The sequence below is a fragment of the Emydura macquarii genome, unplaced genomic scaffold (assembly GCF_026122565.2).
Source record: "Emydura macquarii macquarii isolate MOO-44397 ecotype Brisbane River unplaced genomic scaffold, CSIRO-AGI_Emac_v2 contig_1253, whole genome shotgun sequence".
NCBI classification, from domain to species: domain Eukaryota; kingdom Metazoa; phylum Chordata; order Testudines; family Chelidae; genus Emydura; species Emydura macquarii.
Genome location: NW_027131390.1, coordinates 71,390,902 through 71,416,333, shown reverse-complemented (window position 1 = coordinate 71,416,333; position 25,432 = coordinate 71,390,902). Strand labels below are relative to the sequence as shown.

The following is a 25,432-nucleotide window of genomic DNA, read 5'->3' as shown; positions in this document are numbered from 1 at the left end:
CATGAAAAAGATGTGACTATCAGTGTACCAATAAGCCTATTGCTCCGATCCCTGCTCCCAGGTAACATCTGTAAAGGGAAATCCCGGACACTGGAAACATAGATAGGGTTGGTTAAAGTGAGACATTGGGAATAGCTGAAGAATAATGAACTCCTACTCCTAATGAATCAAGTGTGAGTGTTATATAAACCACTCTATGTGATGAACATACACTCACTTGTTAGGTTAAATGTTATGTGTCAAGCTTTTTCATGGTGTGATACAGCGAAGGCAGAAGGCTGCAGGAAAGTGATTGAAGGCAGATATATAAGCCTCAGAATGCTCCGGGCTCTGTTCCCTGCAGTCTAGCTGAGGGTCGTTAGGGGGCAATTAGGAGCAGCTGGGGGCAATTAGGGACCAGCCAGGTGCTCCATAAAAACCCTCCGCCCCAAACAGACAGGGCACAAGCAGGAGGAGTAGGAGTGCTGTGCTGGTTTAAAGTGGAGGAGCAGAGCAGAGCGCAGCGCAGAGGCCTGTGGACAAACAAAGGTAGCCGGCTCAAGGAGCCAGAAGGAGGGGGAGAATTAGCCCAGGGGAAGACAGTGCAGCTGGAAACACAGTGCCAGCAGCACATAGCTGCCTCTCATAGGGCCCCTGGGCTGGGACCCGGAGGAGTGGGTGGGCCTGGGTCCCTACCCCCCTCCTTAGGGAAGATGGTGTGACTGGACATGCCCTGGCCCACTAGAGACAGAACAAGCGTGGGACCCACTAGAGGGGAGCTGCCACAATGGCTAAAGTCTATATGTGAGGGGGGCAGTCAAGTAACTGGAGATGTGAGGCTTCAGTTTTAGTCATTAACCCATCATTCCCTGACCTTCCATAACGTTTTAGCAAATGTCAGAAAGTTTTAGACTAGACCTAAAACTGGGAAAGTTCCATCTGGTTTCCAGCTGGGCTGTCCAAGCCAGGACCCTCTTGGCCCCCACTCCCTCTGAAAAGCTCTGATCTTTCCCTCCTTCCCTTTAACTGTCTTCTGAGGACGGAAGACATCTAGCCTTCTACTCCCACATCTGTTCGGGTTGTTGTTGTTGTTGTTGTTTTGTTTTTTCAGGGGAAGCTGGCTCTTCATATTTTCTGACTGTCAACCCCAGAACCATTAGGAGGTGGCCACTGCACTTGTGTTTGGCTGTGGGGGAGTGATGTGGTGACTGGCATTCCTGTTTCCCCCTCAGATTCCAGGTAGGTATTTTATTGGTAGTTATCTTCTGGGAGTGGAGAGTGGTGTACGTGCGCCATACAGAAAACACAGGGATATCACTTTAGTTAGGTTGCTGTATGCAGGCTGAGACCTGATACTTCACCCTGACTCTCTAGCGCCTAGGCTAAGTGCCACAGCCTGTGGTGCTACTTTCAGGTCTGCAGTCTTGCCAGTGCCAAGAATTCAAGCATTATGAGTTAGGTCCCTCAAAATCATGACTTTTTTAAGATGATATATCACTGAGGTTTTCAAGCTTTTTTCTGCAACCATGTGGGATAGCCATTTACTTAAAAAAAACAAACAACAATGAAAAGCTGAAAATTTTCATGTAATCACATTATTCCGGGTGGTAGGACTTGAAGAAAAACATCGGATATCATCATGAGACTCACAATAAAATCATGAGTTGGCAACACTGCCCTGGCCTGAACTAAGTAGCAATTAGATAGACTGCTAACTACATGAACGCTAAAGGCTTCAAGCAGGAGAAAATCTGTTGAGGAGGAGCAGTGGCATGTGAGGAAGAGAATCTATCCAGTTTTGTCCATTTCATAACCAAACAGACAAAACTCAAATGGAGATTGTGCTTAATTCACTCCCTGGGAATTGGCTGAGAGCATACTGGGGTGAAATATAGGGAGAATTCAAAATTTAAAATGGAGGGGGTAGCCTCCAACAGAAGATATACATTTTTGTCTCCTGTCCTGGCCAGATACCTTGTAAGTCTTACAGAATTATGCTTTTATATGTGGAACAACATGTTATATTTTTCACTCCTTTAACTATTGGTATTTTTGTGTAAACACTTTAATGACTGACTCTGGCCTGTATGTGGGGATTGACTGGATGGTGTTGCAGTTTTTAAAGTGTAGGTAAGTCTTGCAATATAGAGAGAATACTGCTGTATAGCAACAGCCCATAGCAGGCAGTAATGCTGCTGCAGTCTAGTGGACCGAGCAATAGCTAGGGCAAGTCACTTGAGTGACTGAAGTTAGACACCTAAATGTATATGTATGCAGCTTAAATAAGTGGTTAGATTTTCATAGGCACAGTTTCCATGAAGGACAATGGAAGATGCAAGCACTCACCATGGCTGAAAAGCAGATGGCTGTTTTAGATGTCTAACATAAGGCACCCAAATCTGAAAATGTGGGCCTTTTCCTAGCTCCTGTTTGTTTACATGCTTATGAAGTCTTTGTCACTGTAGTATCTCAGCTCTTTAACCTCACTCTGCTTCAGTTACCCCATCTGTAAAATGGGAGAGTAATATTTACTGCATCTACCCAGTAAAAGTATTTGGTTGAAAAGCACTATCTACTGTAAATTGCTAAGCAGTTCATCTTCAGTTTGGGCTGGGAAACACTGATGATTTAGTCTGCAAAAGAGAAGAGTGAGGGGGGATTTGATAGCGGCCTTTAACTACCTGAAAGGGGGTTCCAGGGAGGATGGGGCTAGGCTGTTCTCGGTGGTGGCAGATGACCGAACAAGGAGCAATGGTCTCAAGTTGCAGGGCGGGAAGTCTAGGTTGGACATTAGGAAAAAGTTTTTTACTAGGAGGGTGGTGAAGCACTGGAATGGGTTACCTAGGGAGGTGGTGGAATCTCCATCCTTAGAGGTTTTTAAGGTGAGGCTTGACAAAGCCCTGGTTGGGATGATATAGCTGAGGTTAGTCCTGCTTTGAGCAGGGGGTTGGACTAGATGACCTCCTGAGGTCCCTTCCAACTCTAATATTCTATGATTCTTTGCATCCAAGTCAGAAGTGAGTGTTTTCGGATAGAAGAAGTTGATTTTATATATAGATGGATCAAGGAATATTTGCAAGTACTTATAGATTTGATTAAAATTAACAGGAAATAATTTTAAAAAAACTCAGCATTTTCAGTGCCTTTATTCTTGTATTACAAAACTGGAATTAAAAGCTAAGAGCCTTTTATCCCTTGACAGTTAATATTTATCTTTCAGGCTAAACTTGCAACTTAAATATCAGCTACAGTTTCAATTTGTAGATTTGGCTCTTCTGAGATGAGATAATAAAAGTGAGGAGGAGAAAATGTTGGCTTTTTGGTGATGGTGGGGTTTTTGCTGGCAGACCTCTAAAGATTCAGGGTTCAGCTACCTACTCTGCAGAAATACAGAGGTAACTAAAAGCTTTTAGTAGCAGGCATTCTTAGATTAAGGACAAAAATATTTGGGAGGACTGCTAAATCTGCAACCTATTAAACAGATCCTGCCATAAAATAGAACCAGCCAGCCCCCCAGAAGCCCAGGAACTTTCTGACATAACTGGGTCCTCATAGGATGCCAAGGCTCAGGAATCCTGCTCATCATATTTCTTTGTTTAAAATGCACCACAGATTGTAGCGATCATAACGCCAATGGTTTACAGCGTTCATAAACTGAAAGTGACTGCCTCCAGCCCGCTATCGGTTTGTGTCAGTAGTGGATCACGTTGACTTTATTGGAATGTGTTGGCTAATGAATTATGTCAGCTTTGAGCATTCCTGACATCAGACTCTGTCTGCTAATTGAACATGCAGCCATTACATTGTGCTTCTTTGCCTTCCTGAGAACTCAGTTGCTTCTTGATATTTTCCTTTGTCCTTTTAAAGCTAAGCATTTTCTAGTCTTCCAAGTTGATCCAAAATGCTAGGTGGAAAATAGATCTTCTGATATAGACTGAAAGAACTAGAGTCTTAGCTGGTGTAAATCAGCCATAGTTCCATGTGTTTCAATGAAGTTGAAATGAGTTACACGGATTCACACCAGCTGAGGAACTGGCCCATAGTTAAAAACTTTTCCCCCATCTAGTAGTTTAAAGGGTATAGACCAGGGCTTGAAGGAGAGCCAAAGGAGCTGGTATGCCATTCTCCATTTTCTTTCCAGGAGAAGCAAGAAATATGGAAATAATTATGCCTGAATATAGTTTATTATATTTATTATAGTTTAATATATATATTATGTGTGCCAGGGGCTCAAGTTTTGCATTACAGTGAAGCACCAGCACAAACAAATAATCCAGCTGTATCAGTTTGTGGGTCAGACTCCTTTAAGTCACAAATCAAAGTGCCCTTTGTTGTTCAGTAGGGCTAGATAGAGGACTTTTCTTCAGTTCTCTTCTACTTTGTTCTCTAAGGAGTTGAACAATGGTCAACTGAAGCTGCAGTCATTTTTTACCTCCACACACCAGCAATTTCTTTGGGAGACCAGAAAAATGGTCTCTGGGCTGGAGTAATAGATGCTGGAAGGTTTATCCCTTTGGAAGACAGCATGGTTCTGGGCTCCAGCTGCACCACTGCAGCTCCCGCTGCAACTTCCATACAGAACTCACATAGTACAAACATGATGAAATGCTGCATCTACATGGTCTAAAGCTGACTTAGTCCAGGCATCCTGGATCCACAGCATGAAAACTACTAACAGGGCCTCATTAGAGGAGGAAAGATGAAGAATGCTGGTTTCAGGCATAATCCATCATATTGGTAACAGGAAGAAACCAAGGGAGGATTTTTCAGTGCTGTGGAAAGATGAGGATGGTAAAGAGGTGCTGGGAATTGGGGTGGGACTGGTTGGATTACTGGGACCAGTGAAGTGCTGGTTGCTGGGTGGTAGAACTCGTGGTGCTAGGGTACTCAGTACTTCTGAGAATAAGGACACAGGTCTCGTCCATCTTCTATGAGCCTATGACTGGGTGTTTTTTACAAGATGCTCTCTGAAGATATCATGACACTAGCCTGGTGATCCTTTTAGAACTGTTCTGTGCTGGCATATAGGACATCTGGGTTCATTTCCCAGTCTGAGAGTCTTGCTTCATGAGAAGAAGGAGGACATCAGGTTGCTTGTCAACTATCATTCCAGCTGAGTAAGGAGTGATGATGATGGATTCTGTGGAGTCTTCGCCAGCCTTCCTCACCTGGGCTACAACATGGGACTTACAAAGTGGGAGGGAGAAATTAAGTCATGAACAGAATTCTGAGCTGAGCCTTAAAGGCACTGAGGTGAGAAAGAGGGGAGAAAAGGGGAAAGGAAAAGATTGTAAAACTGAGAGCGTGAGGCTGAGTTGTTTCTTGAAAAGAAAGCATTTTATTGTCCAATTTTATGCCACTATTGGTGCTGAGGTCATTTATTTAAAAGTACCATTTCCAGGCAATTGATGCCAGGGTAATTTGAAGCATCAGCCAGGCCAGGGTTTTGGTGCCAAGGTGATTTGAAATAGCAGCCAACTTAGGCAAGGAGAGCTAGGATGATTTAAAATCCATCTCTGATAGCATTTTCAAGAACTAGCAATATATTTTAATTTTTATAAATCTGACACTGTCATCTGGTAATTTCTCAGGCTCCAGGCCTGCGGCTGCAGTTTTGCAAAAATGCCAGTCTACTGGGAGACATCGTACAACACACACTGATTCTGTCATACCAATAATATTTCTCAAGTCATTTAAAATGCCAACCTCTGTGTAGCATTAATCCAGGAATGGAGCCAAAAACTAGCATCTACATTATGGAGACAACAATAATGAAAACTCTACAATTTCTGTCTCCATCAACTGGGAAAGATTCCATTGATTCCTCTTGTATAAATAAAAAACCCATCATTAATAAACAAGGGTTAGGTGAGGTGTACAATCTGCCGTTGGGTCAGCAATCTGCTGCCTCCACAGCTCCAGATTAACATAGTGTTAGTCTGTTTCATGAGTGGTCATTCTGCAGCATTCATTTCACAGCAGCAATGGACAAAAGAAAATGAACTCAGCAATACACATTCAAATTGCCCAAAGGCAGCTGTTTCTCCGCTTCTTTTTTCCCCCCAGTCATGGAAAGTATTAAAGGATTATAGAAAATCAATGTAATGGTGTTTCAGATGAGCCCAAATAGCAAAACTCAACCCAGACGTCAAAACTCTCAAACCTAGGGAGTATTAGGAATGGGGGTTTGATTCAGCCCATTCTAAAAGTAGATACAGATATAGAAATTGGATCTGGATCCAGATTTGGATTCCCCCATTTCCCTGAGGTTTGGAGCCAGGTATTTCCCAGACAAGATGGATTATATTTTGGTATCCTGGGTTAACTGATTTGTAGGTTTGGAGTATAAAATTTGCTATAATGAAGTAGACCACTAATCTTTCAAACCAAATAATCTGCCTCTGTCAGGAACATTATGTGCTGCTTCAAAATGAATGAACATATTTTGCAACACTGCATGTGAGGGGTAATAATTCCTTCCTGATAATTTTACACCATGAAGCATGAGATTTGATTACCCCTACTTTAGTATAACTACAAATGTTGTTATTGTTAATGGAGTGGAGAGCATGTCTCATGAGTGGTATAAATGCATCATGTGCATCTGAAATGTGACTGTAGTGATTTGGCAGGTTCCAGTCCAGAAGGTTTTGCATAACTAGATTTGCTGATGACACCATAGCATTAGTTAACAAATCAACAAGGGCTCATCATTAACACTGTGCCTGGAATCGCTCTGAAGTGCAGCTGTCTAGAATAAGAGCAGCTCCTATGGAGAATGCCGTGCTCAAAAACATCAGAATGAGCTAGATGGACTGGAAATGTCATTTTTATATCTTGAACTGGGAATGGCAGGGATAGTGCATTATGATCTGGAGAGACCTGTCAATTATGTAAATTTTCCACCAATCTTTTGGTACTCTTTGAATCACTGTCTTCCATTAGCAGCTTGTAATACTGGTCACCTGCTCTACAATGACTGGGTTCTTTCTTGAGCATCTTTGCACACACTTTATAACTGAGCTCTCACTTATCAGCATGAGTTGGTTGGATCCCTTGAGATGCAGATGTGCCAATAATGGCAATGTGTTAAAGTGTCAGACATGCCTTCAGGCTATCTCAGGAATTTTCTAGCTATATGTGCATATTTTACAGATGCTGCTGCCTCCGATTTCTCTCTGAGTGCCTGGGCAATGCTCTGCATTCATAGGCTTGCAAGATCACACTCATCTGATTCTTTTCCATTAAGTTTTGCAGTGTATATGTGATACTTTAAAAAGAGCTGAAAGGCTTTTCTGAGATACTTAATGAGAAAATGTGCTATTAATCCAGATACACTTCATGCAATCAGAGCTTGAATGATTTCTCAAAGGAGCTAGTGTCACCTCTGCAAACACTGCTGCTTAAGACAGTAGGTTGCACGGAGTTAACTGCTAAATTACATGCTGGGTACAGGATTAGAATAAAGATGGTGACAACTGTGAAATTCAGTTACACATCTGGATCTATATATGACCTTCCCATATTGAACAGTTTGGGCTGTGCAGACCCAGAATGTATGTGTGGGCTGATGTCTAGCATATCCTACAAATAAACCCTGTGCATTTAATTCATTCTGCATCTTGCAGATATTCATATTTTAGAGGAGCAAATTATATCCTTCCATAAAATGGACTTGATAATGCTCCCCTGCTTCCCAAGATTGATTCATGTTTGTGAACCATGCCAAAAGCCTTGGAGAAAAGATGCTACTTAATTTCAAAGTATTTAGTAATATATTCCAAGAGGAACAGAAACTGATCCAAATATACAGAATTGCATTTTCTTAGGGTTCCAGAGGGGTAGCCGTGTTAGTCTGTATACAGCAAAAACAACGAGAGTTCTGTAGCACTTTAAAGACTAACAAATTTAATTTCAGCAGGCATAAGCTTTTGTGAGCTTCAGCTCACTTCCTCAGTTGGTAGCTGAAGCTCACAAAAGCTTATGCCTGCTGAAATTAAATTTGTTAGTCTTTAAAGCGCTACAGAACTCTCGTTTTTACTTATCTTAGCCAGAACTACTTCATCCAGAGACCTAGCCACTCAGAATTCTGTCATTCTTGATCCCTCACCTAGTTGGGTGAGAGCTTGCGCTACTACTTGAAAAGGAGAGAGACTTCACAATAGTAGAGTCAGGTGTGTCACAAGAACCTATATGCACCCTAATTACATATCTCATTACATCACATCAGCTAACACCTCTTGTCACAGAGGATGGCAAATACTAGTTTGCTCATAGTCTGGTCAGTGTGTGAAAATGACGGATTTAGCACTCGTATCCTATAGTCCACTCTTACTCCTCACCAGCCAAAATTCCCACTGATGGCAATGGGCGTTTTGCATGAATACGTGTTTCAAGACCAACCCCGAAGTTTTAATTCTCTCCCCCAAGATTTAAGTGAGCAAACCTCCTCTTTTGTCTTGTGTATTTTCTTGTGTGCTTGGTGATCCCTTAAAACGATCTCCATTGCACTTCAAAGTCGTTCAGTACACATAGCTTCCAGAAAATCTTAGAGGTAACTAGGCATTGGCCAGTCAAAATAAACCACAAAACCTTGAGTTTGTAGCAACAAAAAAGTTTAAGGAGCCTGTCTTTCTGCTGCAAGATACCGGTAATCACATTGATTTGGTTTACTGGTATCCTGCAATGGGGGGAATAAGGCTCTATTTTATAACAAATTTCACATTCTCAAAGAATTTCTAAAGTACATCTGAATGCTGCTTTATTCCAAGCTAACATTTTAATATTTTCCTGCTGGGTTGTGCCTTTGGAGAATCCTTTTCCATTAATGTAGAGTTACTGTTCTTATTTCACCACATTAGCACAGAAAATTTAAAGCTGTCTCAGAATAAGGGTATTTCATTCTTGTTTGCTTTGCTATACACACACACACTAAATTCTGGCCTCTCTTGACTTGAATGGGACTATATGGTTTTAAGTGAGGACAGAATTTGGCCCATTCTGTATACACTGGTGAATGCATATTATAATCAGAAAACAGTTTCCACACTACTAAGAAATTATTAAATTCCAATAGCACTAGCTTTAAAAATTGATGTTTGTTAGTAATGATTTTGTTTAAAATTTCCTTTTGGTGAAAAAAATATGGGGAAACCAAAGACACAATGGTGAAATTTCTCATACTAAAGATGATAGCATGCACATAATGTAACTGGCATATAAGCGATACAAGTATTGGGGCCAAATACTCTGCTGGTATAAATGGGCACAGCTCTACTGATTTCAACAGATTTATCAATTTATGTTAGCAGAGAATTTGGCCTTTGATTTCTTTAATTCCACCAAGATACAAATGAGGATTTTAGTTGCAGGGTTTTTCATTGGGGTATTTACATTTGATGATCTGTTCCTATAAATACTTGTGACCAGTCAGTTCTCATCGCAGAAAGATGCAAAGGATAACTTATTCTAATGAATGGAATAAATTTGCCTTTCTGAAATGGACTTCAGTTAAGTGATTTTTGGATAACATACATTTAACACATGACACAAGCTATGAACACCCATTTTTGGCCTAACCTAACCCTTTCTGTACACCGCCATCTGAAATGTGGCAGGCATGTGGACCACGAGTTCAGCATATTTGATAATGTGGAAGGAATCACAAAATGCCTCAGCTGAGCATGCATTCCACAGCTGACCTCTCTTAAATCCCTTTTCAAAGATGAACATATGTGAATCAGACTGTACAATTTTACCAATAGAGATGAGAGGGTCTGGATCTTTGTCTTCTGTTCTAGCTTTAAGGTTTATACAGTTAGATCACAGAGCTGTCTCTTAAATATTACATGCAGTTTCATGCGGTGTCTCTATTTAGATGGATTTCTCCTGTAAAGCTTTTTGGACCCAATCTCTGCATTTACAGCTCCCTAGGGAATATTCCACCCCCATGTCCACCTACTCACTCACTCTTTTGATTTTATAAAGCCTGCATTTACAGTATAGCAAAACTGAATTTAAAAACAAATTGAATCGCACCTTGTGGCCACCACAGCTCATTCCAAACTCTGCAAATATGAGGAACTTGAGTTATTATGCAGAAACTCTTATTTGCTCCGAACACACAGACCAAATGTTCTGTGTCTGTTTCACCTTTTACTCATTTCATCTTGTTTTAAATCAGTGTGACAGTGGATATAAAGCATGTCTGTTTGCATGTGTCTGGCAATATTTAGTTAATCTATGAATTCATATTGCTTTTCTTAATATAATTGATCATTTTATTTCTGGACCATTAAAAGGAAACATGAGACACATTAAGACTTATACAATGCAGTCAACTTGGTGGCTGAATTCACCATGGTAGAATTCATAGATTAACTAAATATTGCCAGATGTATGTAGACAATTAAATGGAACTATAATGTAAGATGTCTAGTAACCTGCTCTGAAAACTGAGATCTTATGCTTATTTCTTTTTGAGTTGGCAATAAGCGTAGTGATTGGTGATGGGATACAACATTTAAACTATTCTGGTCATATTTTAAGAGGTGCAAAGAGCTGCCTGCTGAAGCCCTGGTGCACAGGACAGGAGAAGAGATCTGTGTACTTTAGGGCATGGATGGATCAACATTTGATGGATATTATTCTTGTTTTTGCCTGGGTACCTAGTGCTGCTGTGAGTCTGTTCTTGTGAATCATCTCACCTCCAAGCCATCACTGGGACCCTTCTAGTTCAAGCACCAAATGTATTCATTTTGGGGGCAGTAGAGGTGAATTTGGCTCTGCGTGTCTGTTAGACAAGCTTTATAAATAATATGCCCCCCCTTAGAGGGAATTGTCCCCTCCTGTTTAATTTTTCACTTTGTCTCATTACATACTTTTCTGATATCTCTATCACGGTCTGCCTCTCAACATTAATGCCTGAAAAGAGTAGAGGTGGGGCAGGTATCCCCTAAACCCTCTCTGAGGAAAGAAATCATGTTGCTCCTCTGCTATGCCCTTATTGTATTTTTATTTGCTCTTGTCACTCTCTGGCAAATCAGGTTAGTTACCAATTCCCTCACAGACTTCCTACTTCTGATATTCTTAAAGAATTGTTCACTTGTTTTTTATGTCTTTCATTAATGACTTTTCAGAATCCCACTCAGCCTTCCTAACTTGCATCAGCTGACACTTTATTTGCTATAGAGAAAGAAAATACACTATTGGCTTCCGTTGGTCTGGATTTTCATTTTTTTGAAGAATGTCTGTTTGGCTTGAATAGCATCTTGCTATTTAACCATATTGGCTTCCCTCTGGCCTTCCTGCCTCCTTTTTTGGTTAGGGTTATATGTGTCTTCTTTGACAACATTGAAGTTGCTTAAATAGTTTCCATGATGAGTCTAAAGATTTTAATTTCATCACTTTTGAATTTAAAGACTGTTTTTACTGGTTTCCACTTTTTAAAAAAAATTATCCTCCCAATACTTTAATGTCACGGTGCTAGTTTTTGGTATTCTCTCCTTCCCAAGGATGTTGAGCTTTATTATAATATGGTCACTATTACTTAGGGCTTGTCTACACTTACCTCCGAGATTCGGTGGCAGTCGACCGGAGTTACGCAAGCTACGCAAAAAAGTGCGTAACTCCCGTCGACTTCTCTGCTTCTCTTCTGCGCGCCGTCTTCACTGCACTGCGCTGACAAGAACTGCGTTCCCGTTGATGCACTTGAGAAGGTGGTCTTAATACGTCGATTTCTGGATCGACTGAGCAGGTCTTCACTGACCGCTCAGTCGATTCAGAGAAGTCAATCTGACGGCAGTGAATTTGCCGCCGTCAGTGTATCAACTGTTTTTTTCCTGGACCACCTCTTTACTGAATTGTTTTGGGCTACCTGGAGTGTAAGCCCTCCTTTTTGTGTGCTCTGAAAGTAGCTATTCCAAATAGTGGCCATTTAAGGAGGAAATGTAACTAACACAGATTCTCTGTACATCAATCAATGCACTGCAGTGCTATTAAACTACCATCCAACCATCAGCCCAAGGGTACTCCATTTGAAGATCCCAGTCCTGCATGGTGTTCTCAGGTTCCATTGACTTCTGCAGAAGTTGAAGGAGCTCAACATACCTCTTGTTTTTCATCTTGTGAGACTGAACCCAGTTTCAGATCCAGCCTTGCCTCATTTACGTAAATGGGAGTTTTGCCATTGATTTCAGTAGGAAAAAGATCAGTTTCTTCATCTAACTTAAACAATAAAATAGAATAGAATGATGGCAAGACTTACTATTTAAACCTTGACACTGGAAGTGGAGTTAAAACGTGTTGTTGTCTGACAAATTAAGCGGCTTAAGAATCAGTGGTTTATTCTGAAAGCCTCGTCCAGGGCTCTTTAAACAAGTGGGTTTTGACCAAATGGGATAAACCAGAAGAGTTTTTGACAGGGAATCCTGCAAAAGCTTCAGAGGGTGTAAAAAAAAAGTGTAACACTTGTTCAGCTGCGAATCCTAGCCCTGGACTAGGCAATGGAGAGAACCCTGAGATGACTTGTTTCCATGGTGACACAAACACTATCTGGGGTACACCATGGAGCTTAATTTTATATTAATTTTAACTCTGTCAGCTTTGAGGACAGCTCTCACTAACAAAGGTATAAGAGCTCTGTAGATTTGAGGACAGAAGTGACTGGAAGCAGAAGAATCCGGAAAGCACAAGCACTTTGTGGTTTGAATTCCTTCTACTGTCTCCCTGTCTCCCCCCCCCAACTTTATTTTTCAGTCCTTTTAATTGATAAAGTGTAGGTGTTTAGAGTTCAGAGAGAGCTTGCATTTACTTTCTAAATTCTCTCTTTCATTAATCTTGTGGCTAAACATTTGTTTTTCTGTGAAAACCTGAAACCAGAGTACAGGTCAATGTTTTCTTGTTAAATCTTAGACTGATTTATTATTCTTTAACAGGCAATTCACTCATCCTCACTTTCTGCCTGTTGATATGACATTACAGGGCAGCCCACACAGTTTTGGGGGTTTTTTTCCTACTAGGAGTGAGGAACTGAAGAACTCCTGTCCCTTCCTGCAGCCAAGGTTTTATTACTAGCTCAGTTTTTGGCTCATGCCTTATCTATATGAAAAGTTGCGCTGATTTAACTAAGGTATGAATTTGAATTGGTTTAGTTACACTGGTCAAGCCCTTCTGTGGACCCTCTTATTCTGGTTTAAACCAGGCCTATTTTGATTTTGCTTAAACCAATTAGGAATGTGTTTAAATTTAAATATATGCCATTCCTAAATCAAAATAAGACTGTCCTCCCAGGAGTCTGCACCAGTGTAATTTAAATCATCTTAAAAGTACACTTGTAAAGTGCAATTAAATCTGCAAATGAAAAACACCATTTAAGCAAAGGAGCTAAATCCAGGGAGAAGGAACAAAGCTTCCTTTGAAAGTTCAGGGAAAACTTTGGGTAAGGGTTGTTGTCCAAGTTAACAGTAACAGCAAACCCCAGAAAGGGGGGTGGGGGTGTGTGTGTGTGTGTGTGTGTGTGTGTGTGTGTGTGTGTACATATATATGTGTATATGTACTTGCATGTGTGCTGTGCTGAGAGTGGCGTAGGAGAGTGGGGTAGAAACACTAACTACATTGGTGTCGGAAGAGGGTAGGAGGGTCTAACAGACTGTGAAAGTCATTATGGAGTATGTGTGTGCATGGTGGGGCGGAGGTAAGGGGGAGTTCTGCAACATAGAGCCCTATTTTCCAATATCCAGAGGTAGGCCAGTTTGCCAAGCCACTGTATTCAAACCCCTCTGAAATGTTAACTTCTTTGGTGATGCCCACAAGAAGGGGGGGAGAGGGGTATTATAAAACGCAAATGCAGTCTTTCCTCTGGGTTTCCCAGGGCTTCTATGTCTTCTCTAACTGAATTGACTTTGTTAGCACTTGCCCTCCCCATTGTTGTTTCTTACCCTTGGATGTATATATATACCTCCTATCTGTGATTTCCATTTCATGCATCTGACAAAGTGGGTTGCAGCCCACGAACGCTTATGCCCGCAGAAATTTGTTAGTCTTTAAGGTGCTACAGGACTCTCATTGTTTGTTTTCTCTGCGTTATGTCTATTTGACTGTAAATTCTCTGGCACAGGGACTGCCTTCATCTTGCACACGGTTAGTGCTTAACAAATATACCAATAATCTGAAATAAAATTCTAAAATATCCATAGTAGCAAGAGGGCACAGGCTGTCCCTGTGTTGAAATTACCAGAATGTTTTTGTTTAAAAGAGTCATTTTGAATTAGGGTAATTAGCCACCCCACCTCACCTCCATGAAACTGCTACATGTAGAAACTTGCATTTCTGTAAGATGGGTCCAAACAATTACAACAGATATACATTTCCCCAGCTTTGGGGGAAGTCCTGCTCCACAGCTGGCTTTTACCGTTGGCATAGATTGAACCAAGAAAACTGATCCTGAGCCTTACAAAATTGATCTGCACTTTGCAGCTTGTTCTTGTCTGTTTTCTTCCTCTTCACTCTCCCACTCTAATCTCAAAATTGCCAAACTGAATTTTTTTTTATGATGATGATTTGCCGGATTTGCTCCAGGCAGAACCCTTGAGTGCCAAGTTTCAGCCCAGAATGAATTTTTGTAACCAAGTAATAAACCCCTGAAAATAGGTTATTTTATTGAAAATACTGCTAGACCTTTAACTGTAGCAGCAATAGCAGGCACCACAATAATACAGAACGGCTCCATTAATGCTGTTGCTGCTGCTGCATTTTATTACTGCCCAAAAGGAAAACCAGATTGAAGTGGAAGCAGAGAACTTTTGTAAGTGATGATTTCCCTATGGCCAATGGGATTGTACTTACTGGAAGGGTCCCTGGACCATTTTTATAAGGTAAGATATGAAAACTGAATTGCAGTCATTTGTAATGAATCTCTATCATTGCAGCAAACTAAGGCCTGTCAGGGCTGGTAATGAATTTAGGGGGCTCCCTAGTTTCATTAGATTTCTATGACTGGAGAACTTATTTCATTGAACTGCTGTCTTTTATTACTGCCCTTTCCAAAGACCCAGGTTCCAGCATAACACAAGACAGTGTGTGGACAAAGCTGTTCTGACTTGGAATGCATGCAGTAGTTTTAATTACTTCAAATTCCCATACGCTGTCCCTCTTCGTCTCCACCACTGTCCCTCCAGAGTTGTCTGTGGGTTAAGGTTGAGTTGAAAAGTCACTTACACATAAATCCTGTAAAATGCCTCAGTCCTACAGCCAATGGGCAAAGTACCAAACTTCCAGCCCCTTTTAAGAACCATATGATTATGGAATTCTGTAGCAACACCACTGTTGGCCGCAATCAAGGCATGTATGCTTTTCCTCACCAACACTGTTCTGCCTGCTACACGCTAAACAAGAACAGAACGCTGTCCTTTTAGTCTTGCATATATACAAAGTGAGCCAAACACTGTTCTCAGTTATGTTGGTGTAAATTGGGATGACTCAACTGACTTCAGTGAAGTTACTGAGATTTACACCACTGTTACTCAGAGCCGAAGGTAAACGTGTGTGTGTGTGTGTGTGTGTGTGTGTGTGTGTGTGAGTGTGTGAGAGAAAATATAACTGCTAGCCAAATTGAAATATTCCTTTATTGTAGCACATGGATAGCATTATTGTTGCTTCAGATTTTTTTGGATAAAAAGCAGTGGTTAAACACCTGAACTCTCAGTAGACAAAAGAGCACACTATAAAATTTTACAGCTGTGGCGTAGGAGATTGCAACATGCAGGTTCCATTAAAAAAAAAATCAGAAACTATGTAATAATACATACTTTAGAGGTTTTGTCACTGAGTTGATTAGAATGACTTAGTTATTAGCTGTTACTAGAAGCTTTCCACTGAGAAATGGAATTAGAAATACCAGTTGCTGTATTTTTATTCACAGTCCTGTTGAATTAAGATCACTCTCCCAGATGCACTGAGAGCCATTCCAAATGTCTTGTTATACATTAAAGCTTTTGTCCATTCTTTCTTTTTGAAAAATGGGACCTACAGAGACAAACCTAGAAATGTACCTCACAGCCATACCTCAGATGCATATGGCACATTAAGACATGGGGAAGAAATCTGTAATTTTACTAAATAGGATCCCTATTTTTCAGGGCCAGCATTAGGATTTTGAGGCCCCCAATTTGGTTATTTTGATCTCTTCAATCTCCCCTGACCCTCATAAATCCTTAAATCTCTGTTACCTTGTCTTTTCTCTATCAGCTTTGGCCTTTTTATTATGCCCGCCATCTCCTATCTAAGCACTCTAGTATTTAATCTCTCCCATTAGAGAAGGGCAAATAATTCAACATGACATTGTTTTTCAATGCATTTCGCCTCTTTTTCAGCTTCTGGAATACCCATGAGCAGATTCCTTCTTACTCCTATTGTTTCATTATTTAAATACATTTCCTGTGGTTTTTGATCTTGAACACTTTAAATGTGAGTTGCATTGCTTAGTTGTGAATGGTCAAATAAGTCAAAAGGCATTGTTTCAGTTATCTGATTGGATGAGTGCACAAACATGTTCAGGGTTAACACTTGCATGTGTGAATTTAAAATCCAGTTTCCACTGGATTCCATGAATACCGATGCATGTGAATCCGAAATTTGTTTTCCATGAACATTTTTTACAGCAAAATTCATCATGTAGAGATTAATTGAAAGCAAACACAAAAAGGGCTTTCAACCTGGCTGAAGTGAATTAATTAAAAAATGCAAAAGAATGTCCATGGATAATTGTTTGTATTATTGGTCTTGCTCCATTCCTGTACAAATCCCCCCAGCCTCTTCCTTCTCCTCCTCCCCAACAATTCCATTACTGTCTCCCTGTCTCTGTATCTCCAATCAATGCAACCAGAGAAAGAGAGCTCTGTTGAGAGCTTGCATAGATCAGGTGGCGCACACACATTCTCTGGGAAAACAACTGGCATTGTACATGAAGGCATGAAAACTCTCATTTAAATATAGTGATGTGGAGGACAAGTCAAGAATTCAAACATGCTTTTGTAAGTGTTATAGACCCACAAACAAGTCTACCCCCAGAGAGTTCAACTACTGGGTTGATTGCACTAGAGAGACAAGGTTGGTGAGGTAATATCTTTTATTGGACCAACTTCTGTTGGTGAGAGAGATAAGCTCTCTAAAATCCTGGATCTGACATGGTTACAAAAGTCTTAATGTTCCTCCAGTCTCCTCTAAAACAAAATAAATAAAGCTAGTGGGACAATTGCAATGTATCTTCCTAAGCCAACACAGTAGTGTGCTCTAAATTCTTTCTTTATGAACTGGTCATGAAAGACCTTGAGAATTTAAAACATTGGTTAAAATATGCAATTATATCAACTTGAATCTCTGAGCTGCCTTTAAATTTGCAGACCAGGATCAACTGAAAGGCAGTAACAAAAAAGCTTGGTGTAGAAATGGAATGAGCATTTGTAAACATTGGGTGCTATTCAGGATTTGGTTTGTAATGTCCAGTTGTGTCCCTGTTTATTGCCAGCCTAAAAAGAGGGAGAGCTTTGTCAATGAGGAAAATGCAATAGAAACTAAATTCCTTTTGAAATGAGAAATAACTGATGTCATATATATTCTTTACTAAAGAGTGAATTTAACTGCCTGCTAAACTGATTTTAGAAAGGTGATCTCTGTAACTCATACTCTTAATTACAGGGGGAAAACCTAACTTAGTTCATTAATGCTGTGAAAAAGAACAGTGACATATCTGCCAAATGGCAAAGTGGGAATAATTAATCTGGTCAATTAAAAAGAAATGGATAAATTAAAATGCAAAGCCTTCTGTATGGTGCATTAAATTATGGAATCATGATTTGCAGAATGTGTGTTTATTGTCAGATGTTGCCTACATGGTCATTTTTTAAAAATCTTGACTCAAACCTAAATTTAGCAAATTCAATCAGCAAGTTATTTTGAGTTACAAACCACAAGATGCTCTAAAGAAATTCTCCTTGCACCCAGCCAGATTCTGCGAATCAGAGCAATATTAGGCCCTTTGTAAAATGCAACCTAAAGTATAACAACAAGGCTTCCAAGTTTCACATTACAAAGCTACACATCCCTATTTCTTTTTATTTTCTCCTGAAAGTCATTTGCCTTTTCCTAGAGTGTTAATATTTTAAAAGGACCAGAGACAATGCTAGATTGCCTGGGTCATCTTAATCTATTTATGACCTTAAAAATCTTAACCACACGAAAACCACTGAGCTGTGGGAGCTGAACCCTAAAGTATACAGCATATTTGCTCCACAGAACTGGAAATAGTAATACGGTTACTTTTCTATAAATACCAGTAACTCCTCTTGACATTTACAAGTATGTAGTATTTTTTTACACACTGCATCATCTTAAAAGTGCTTAACAGATCACTGAACTGTGTATCTGCAATGAAGAGGTTCAGTGTAGGTAACTAGAAAGCCATTATACACCCCACACCATCCCTCACAAAACCTTAGCACATTACATTAGTGACTGTCCATCGACGAGGCCATAAATTGAAAGAAGAAATATGGGCCAGTTACTGAATGGTTGACCAGTGCTCTGGTGCAGCCTGAAGGAAAATATGAATGTTATTGTTTATTTTAACTAGGGTGTATATCAAGCAGAGCCAAGGTTTTCTAGTTTTTTGAGACAAGAGTTGTTTTTGTCAGAGAAGTAATTTTGCTCAAGTGCAGTTGCTAGGGGAGAAATCAAATTAAAAAGAAAAAGCTGAGCATAGAGTGAGTTGAAAGTCTTATTTCCTAGGTGTGAGAATTGGCAAGTATAAAAAAAATTAAAAAGAAAGCAAAACAGAGTGAGGCCATTTCCATGATGTGATAAAAATAAGCAGCGCCTGTTACAGCCTCTGCAGGAGGCTTGGGTTTGCCTTGCTTGGGGTGCAGTGCCAAGATGGAATAAACAGCTGCTGTCAGAAATCAAATTCTTGGCAGTGAGGCAACTCAGGTCCTCCTGTTTCAAAAATACAAATCACCAGTGGGATTCCCATTACTCCAAGTCCTGCCAGCAGCCCTGTAAAATCATTAAATGTCCCCATAACATGGTTTTTAACTCCTGCATGCTTGCATGTGTCAATAGATTTCCTTGTTAAATCCTTAGGATGTCGTGATTCTGAGGTGAAATATACACATCATGCCAAATTCTTCCATCAAATATAGCAAATCGGTGTTTGTCTTCAAATAGGAATTTTCATTCTGCAAGGGTGGATGGATGGATACATGTGTGTGCATGCACACAAGTTCCTGTTTGTGATAGGTTGCAGTTTCACTGTATAGAAAAATAAGCTGATTTATTGTAAATGAGCAAGGAATGATAATACATAGCACCTCTGTGGGATGTCACATTTGCAAAGCGCTGTTCAAAACAATAATTTCCCCAATACCCTTGGTTCAAATTCTGCCCTAATGCCCCACATTACCCCATTGTAATCAACAAGATTATATGGGGGGCATAAATCAGGGCAGGAAGCATCTCCCTGGTGATGAAAGCTATTCTCATTAAACAGATAAAGAAACAAGGCAAAAATGTTCCCAAGACCACACAATTCAGTTAACTTCCGTGAGTCTTGATTGATATGACAAGCTGTACACATGTTGCTAAAGTCTAAGAAAAGGACAACCCCTCAGGCATCTGTCAAGAGCAGGTATGACCCATCCAAGATAGGGGTCCCACACTGTGTTGTGCAGTTTGATCTGCCTATTTGTCATGACTGTCCAGTTCTGGTCCAATGGACTGTTGCTCTATAGCATGACACCATTTCCCTCCTTTATCTCAGAGTCACACAGCTTCCCCTCATAACCTTCAGATAAGATGTCTTTTATGATTCCTGATCATTTAAGGATATAACGTTCTTACCTTTCTTCCTACTTAGGACATTTGTGTAGCAAGTGTACCTCTGTCTCAGTTTCTCCGCTGGCACGTTGGGTACACAGTTGCTCCTCTATGGAGATTGTACTTGCATGTTTCCACCTCTAGTGAGTGATCATCGGTGGTTCTGTATTGGGTGAGCATCTGCCTTAGTTTGCACATTTCCCTGTGGTAAGTTAGTCGGCTAGTGTGATAGTTCTATGCAGGGGTCTGTAGCCATCTAGCTGCTTCCTGTTTTTGATTGTTTCTTCTTGCTGACCAGTATATTGACATTTTACTTGCTGGTCTAGCATCCTGAGCTTTTTGGGGTATTGAGTAGGGTGGTTTGCTGCACTAGTCAGGAGATTAGAATTGTTAGCCTGGGGAGCGATGATATATATAGTGCAGTGAGTCAGCAGCACTGCTGGGATTAGAACTGCAGTTCTTGGTTATTATTTTATTTACAACTCTATAGATAGATCTACTGTGGTGTCAATCTTTGCCAAAGTGAGGCACCTTGCCAGGTGCCTGTAGACTCCCTCATTCTTAATCGGGGGGTTCAGCCTAGAGATGCTATAAATTCCAGCATGCAATGAGCTGTAGATACTCAGATTAAGATGGAACATTGCATGCTAAGATTTATACTCTTTGGAGACTCGGGGCCTAATTCTCAGTTACTCTATTCTTGTGTTTGAGTTAGGGATTGAGGTGGTTGGGAGGGTATTAAAATAGTTTTAAGCCATCTTTGTGCTCCCAGCATTCTGGAGCCATGCAGGCACCTGCCTACCCCTCAGCATCCACTCTAACTCTCACACTGCTTCCCATGGTTCCTGTGGCTCCTGGAAACTAGAAGAGAGCCAGAAGGCAGTGTGCTCTCGCCACAGACCAAACACACCTCAACAGCCTCCAGTGCAATCCCTAACCATTGCAGAGCCCTCCTTCTAGCTGTACACCAGCCAGGGAGACCCTCTGCTCAGGGGCATTGGTATAACTGAGCCTCCATATTAAAGGTGTGCAATAGAAATCTGAGTCACATTCAGGCTAAAGCCAAACTTTGGCCACACCTTCTTTAGAAGAACATGGATTTTCCGAAAAGGTCCTGCCCTAATCAGTTTCTTCATCTGATCTCTCTTTCCCTTTCCCACCCCACCTCACCCTGTTTGTGTTTCTCTCTGATCCAAAACATAAACACATGCCTCTTAACAAAATCCCAGGCTCTGAGAAGTTTTGTGGACTTTTATTAAGTCCACTATAATGTCACAGTGAGATTACATGCTGTCTGAGTTTTCTTGTGCTCAAATTTAATATCCTGAGAAATGGGAAGAATTATTGAAAACCAGCAGCATGTTTGTAGGGGAAGTGGGGGGGGAAGCAAATGTGTTAGTGTGTGTGGATTTCTGTTCCTGCTCAGGCAATGTTACATTTGTTGTGCACAGTTGTATAGCCTTGAATGTTAAACTGTTTTATCAGGAATGGATGAACTCATGTCACCTCATTTTGACCCAGGGTTATAATGGGTTTGAAATTTTGACAATAAACTCCAGCTTTATCATTGGGTTCAGATTTGGTTTTGATAAACGAGGGAGTGTGGTAAAAAAAAAAAAAAAAAAAAAAAAAAAATCTATAGCAAAAAAATAAGGTGAAAATGGAAGCAGAGTGATTGAAACAGGAAAAAAAACCAAATGTCGAGAGAGTAAAAAAAGGAGCAGAGAGTGGGAAGCAGACAGTTTTGAATTAAGAAATCGAGGATTAGTTTCTCAAACCTTTTGAAGAAATCCAATAGAGCCACAATCAATTCCCCTCAGCTGAGGAATTAGCCCTTTGTCATGGAATGAAATCAGCTTCTAAATGTAAATACTAACAGAGGGAACATCGATAATTTGGCTCTCCACACAACTCCCAGTTCACAGTGTTCAGCTGGATGCCTTACACATCTTTTCCAGTCCAGCTGAGCCCCACCAGAGATTCCTCTGGAGAGATTCCTCTGTCCTTTTCCAATCCTCCCATGCACTTGCTGAGAAGGCCACTACTGGCACAGATACCCTCTGCTCCAAAGAAGACCAATGTGATAGTAAAGAGTCGAGATCCCCTGATCCCACTGACACCATTCCTTCCAGAATGACATTCCACAGGCTGATCCTTCCTTTTACTGCTGCTGAGGCGCTGCCTCCCACATTGACAGCCCCATCTCTCCTGACACATTCTCAGGTCACATTTCATTGCTTGTGGTGCAAAGGGCAGAATATTTTTCACTGTGGAGGTCAGAGAGAGATTATCTATTGGTCTCAGTTCAACTCGCCGAGCAATGATGTTTTGATGTGATTATTAAGAAGACATTTGTTCTATTCCCTGTTCTCCATGGTGAGGGTGTGAGTAACATTAGAAAGGATAGTTTGTGCTATGGACACCTTTTTAAAGAAGGTGGAAGAATGTTAGTACAGGAAACTGTCATTAAGAAGGTCACAAAGTGTATATATAATAGCTCTCTGGACAGCATAGAATAAGCATTCCCATGCCATCCTGTATCAGTGTAGAAGAAAGGACTAAATAACCCACATGCAAGGTCCCCAACCCTTCTCTATATCTATTGAAAATAATGCCATTATAAGTGGAAATCCTAGGGCTAACAACTATAAATATAAAGTTGTCAGGGATTATTTGATGTGTGGGCCAGATCCCCAACTGGTGTAAATCAGCACTAATTTAGACCAGCCAAGGATCTGGCCCTTTATAGTTATTATTGGTGTTCTAGTAGTGCCCAGAAACACTCAGTCAGGATTGAATTTACTTTGGGGATTAAAAAGCAGGAGTCCAACATTTGCCCCCTCGAGCTGGGTTCTTTCAGTTCAATATTTTTTTTTCCAGTCTCACTAAATTAATACCCACTTTTTAATGAGTGGGAAATACTCTGCTGAACAAATCCAAAGTGTTCTGAATTTCATGGGAGTAATAATGCCAATGAAATGGTTTGTTTTTTTTTTTGGTATGACCATGGGCCAGATCCTCAGATGATAAAAATCTGCTTAGCACCTTTGATGTAAATGGAGCTATGGTGATTATATCAATGGAGGATCTTTCCATGTCTTTTTTAGAATTCTATGAGTCTGATTCTACTGTCACATTACACATTGAATCAGGATCTGTGCCAGCCAGGTAAGTGGAATTACACTGGTGTAAAAATGGTGTGAGAGGACAATTGGGCACTTTACAGTCCAAAGCTGATTCTCTGCTCTCTTGAGAAACAACATACGGTAGTACAGGTCACAGGATATGCCTCTTCTAAGAGCACAACTGTGGTCATCTTCAATGAGATCAGAACTGAACCCTAAGTCTTCTAAAATCAGATTTGTCTTTCTAGGTATTATGCTGTGCTCGTCAGCATTCTAGCTGTGCACATTTGTTCCTGGATCTAACAGTTTTTTAAAGATCAAATAAAGAAACAGGATATTAGTATTTATTTTTTTGTATTGCGTCAGCTCCTAGGAGTTCCAGTCGTGGACCTAGAATCTGTCATGCTAGATGCTGGACAAACACAGAACTAAAAAACGGTGATAGGCAATTAATTAGAAAAAGAGTTAGTTTCCAAATCAACAGGCCACATTCTGATTTTATTTTCACCAGTATAATTCAAGATTAATTACACCAGAGCAAAAAAAATGATTTACCAATGTAAAACCAGCATAAACAAAATTTAGAAGCAGGCCCTAATATATATGTTAATCAAGTAAGAGAGAACACATTGCATAGATGTAAAGACTTTAAAAGAAAAAAAATCACAGCTCAATTTTGGTTTCATTGTAATATTGTTTGCCTGCAATAGACAGCATCATTTTACTAGGCCAATGTTGGCTGCATAAATTCTTATCCTCATCATCCTTAACTCACTCAGAGTTGATTATTTAGGTTAAAACTTAAAATGAACCCATTAGTTGTCTAGGCTTTCCATGTAAATATATCTCTATTTGGAAAAAAAAATTAAAGAAATAAATCTCTGAGAACTTGATGCAGTCTTAAATTATGTGAGGTTAATACAAATCCTTAGAGTTTCCAAATGCAAAAGATGGGAGGTATCCATTTAACATGCATCCCTAGAGAGTCATTCTCTGATTTCTAACAGGAGGGAACACCAAAGCTATGGCTGAGGCCTGCTGTGACTCTATCACGGAAGAACACATGCCTTTGAAATTTCATCAGCTAGAAAATCGATGACTAGTGTTTCAGATTTCATAGAGGAATTTGCTGGGGGGGGTTTAGGACCAAAAGATAAAAATGCAATAAATTCTATCCTAGAATCTGCAAGTAGAAGGTTTAAGAGATTATGTGAGTAAATCATTCATCCCTTCTGAGTATCCTGCTGATAAAAGGATCCCCTGATGTGATATGTACCATCAGGTTTGAATTTGAAGCAGAGAATTTCTTTTGAGCTCCCTTTAGGGAATCTGTACAATTTACACTGAATATTAGGATCACCTCTCTAGGCATGCACAAAAGACCAGAATGAGACACTGAAGCCTCAGAGAAATTATCAAAAAGAAATAAACTGTTTTGCTTTTATATTAAATTCTTCTGTAACCAGATTTATACCAGCAATTGGCAAAACTATACGGTACATTACTTCTGCTAACTCGCAGGCATTTCGCAAAGTCAGACCTGCACCTCTGTATTTCATGTCGAGGACTAAGCATGACTAGGACTAAGCAAAAAGGCCGAAAACTCTTCCTGCTTTATTTTCAGAGGTCCAATACTTCTATAATAACTTAATTTTTCATTGAATGTGTGTCATAGTTATTAACTCTTGTTATTTGCATGTTATATCTTCCAAAGCATTCATATGATTCTTTCTCAGGAGCCTGCCAACATTCTTGTAGGTAAAGCACAGGACTGAGAGAGTCAGAAGCTCCTGATTCTGTTCTCAGTTTTATCTCTGACTTATTACCTGGTCTCCCTACCTCAGTTTCCCCATCTGTAAATAAGAAGTACTTCCTTATCTTACAGGGGTGTTGCAAGATTTAATTCATTAATGTTTGTGACGTGCTCAGATATTGTGATTGTGAGTGTCATACAAATGCCTATAACTTAATGCAGATTTCAGTTACATCAGTGCAAATACAAAGTAACTCCAATGAAATCAGTGGTGTCACTTCAGATTTGCATTGATGTGGTTGAATAGTCCTGATCTAACCATGAATGTAGCTCATTATGGGCTAGACTGCCATTTAGGCGTATGCTTTAGAGGCAGTGCAGAGCAGCATCACCCGAGGAAGCACCAAGGAGGTGTTGGCTCAGCCCGGAACAACAACACCTGGAGCTCTCGGGGGGGGGGGCACGGATGCTGAACACCTGAAACTAAACTCCTTTGGGAGATGCAGTTTACCCCTCACATGCAGCTGGCTGCAGTTCTGACTGGGGAGTAAAGAACAGAGCCATGGCCCCCACTCTCTCCTCATCTCCTTTGGAACACTGTATGCCCCCAGGAAAAAGGGGGACAGAGGAACCACTGCGCTCCTGGAGTGCAAGGTCTGCAATTCTGCCAGGCCTTTATGCAGGCCTCACACTGGAAGAAGACTCCTTG

At 40.4% G+C, this 25,432-nt stretch overlaps 1 long non-coding RNA gene across 1 annotated transcript; it reads left to right on the top strand.

Moving 5' to 3' along the window:
• Nucleotides 1-499: 499 nt before the first annotated feature.
• LOC137153612 (uncharacterized) lies at nucleotides 500-23,399 on the top strand. Its single transcript, XR_010919850.1, has 4 exons — nucleotides 500-528; nucleotides 1,091-1,218; nucleotides 22,953-23,013; nucleotides 23,219-23,399. It is a non-coding gene; the product is annotated as an uncharacterized lncRNA (long non-coding RNA).
• Nucleotides 23,400-25,432: the final 2,033 nt, after the last annotated feature.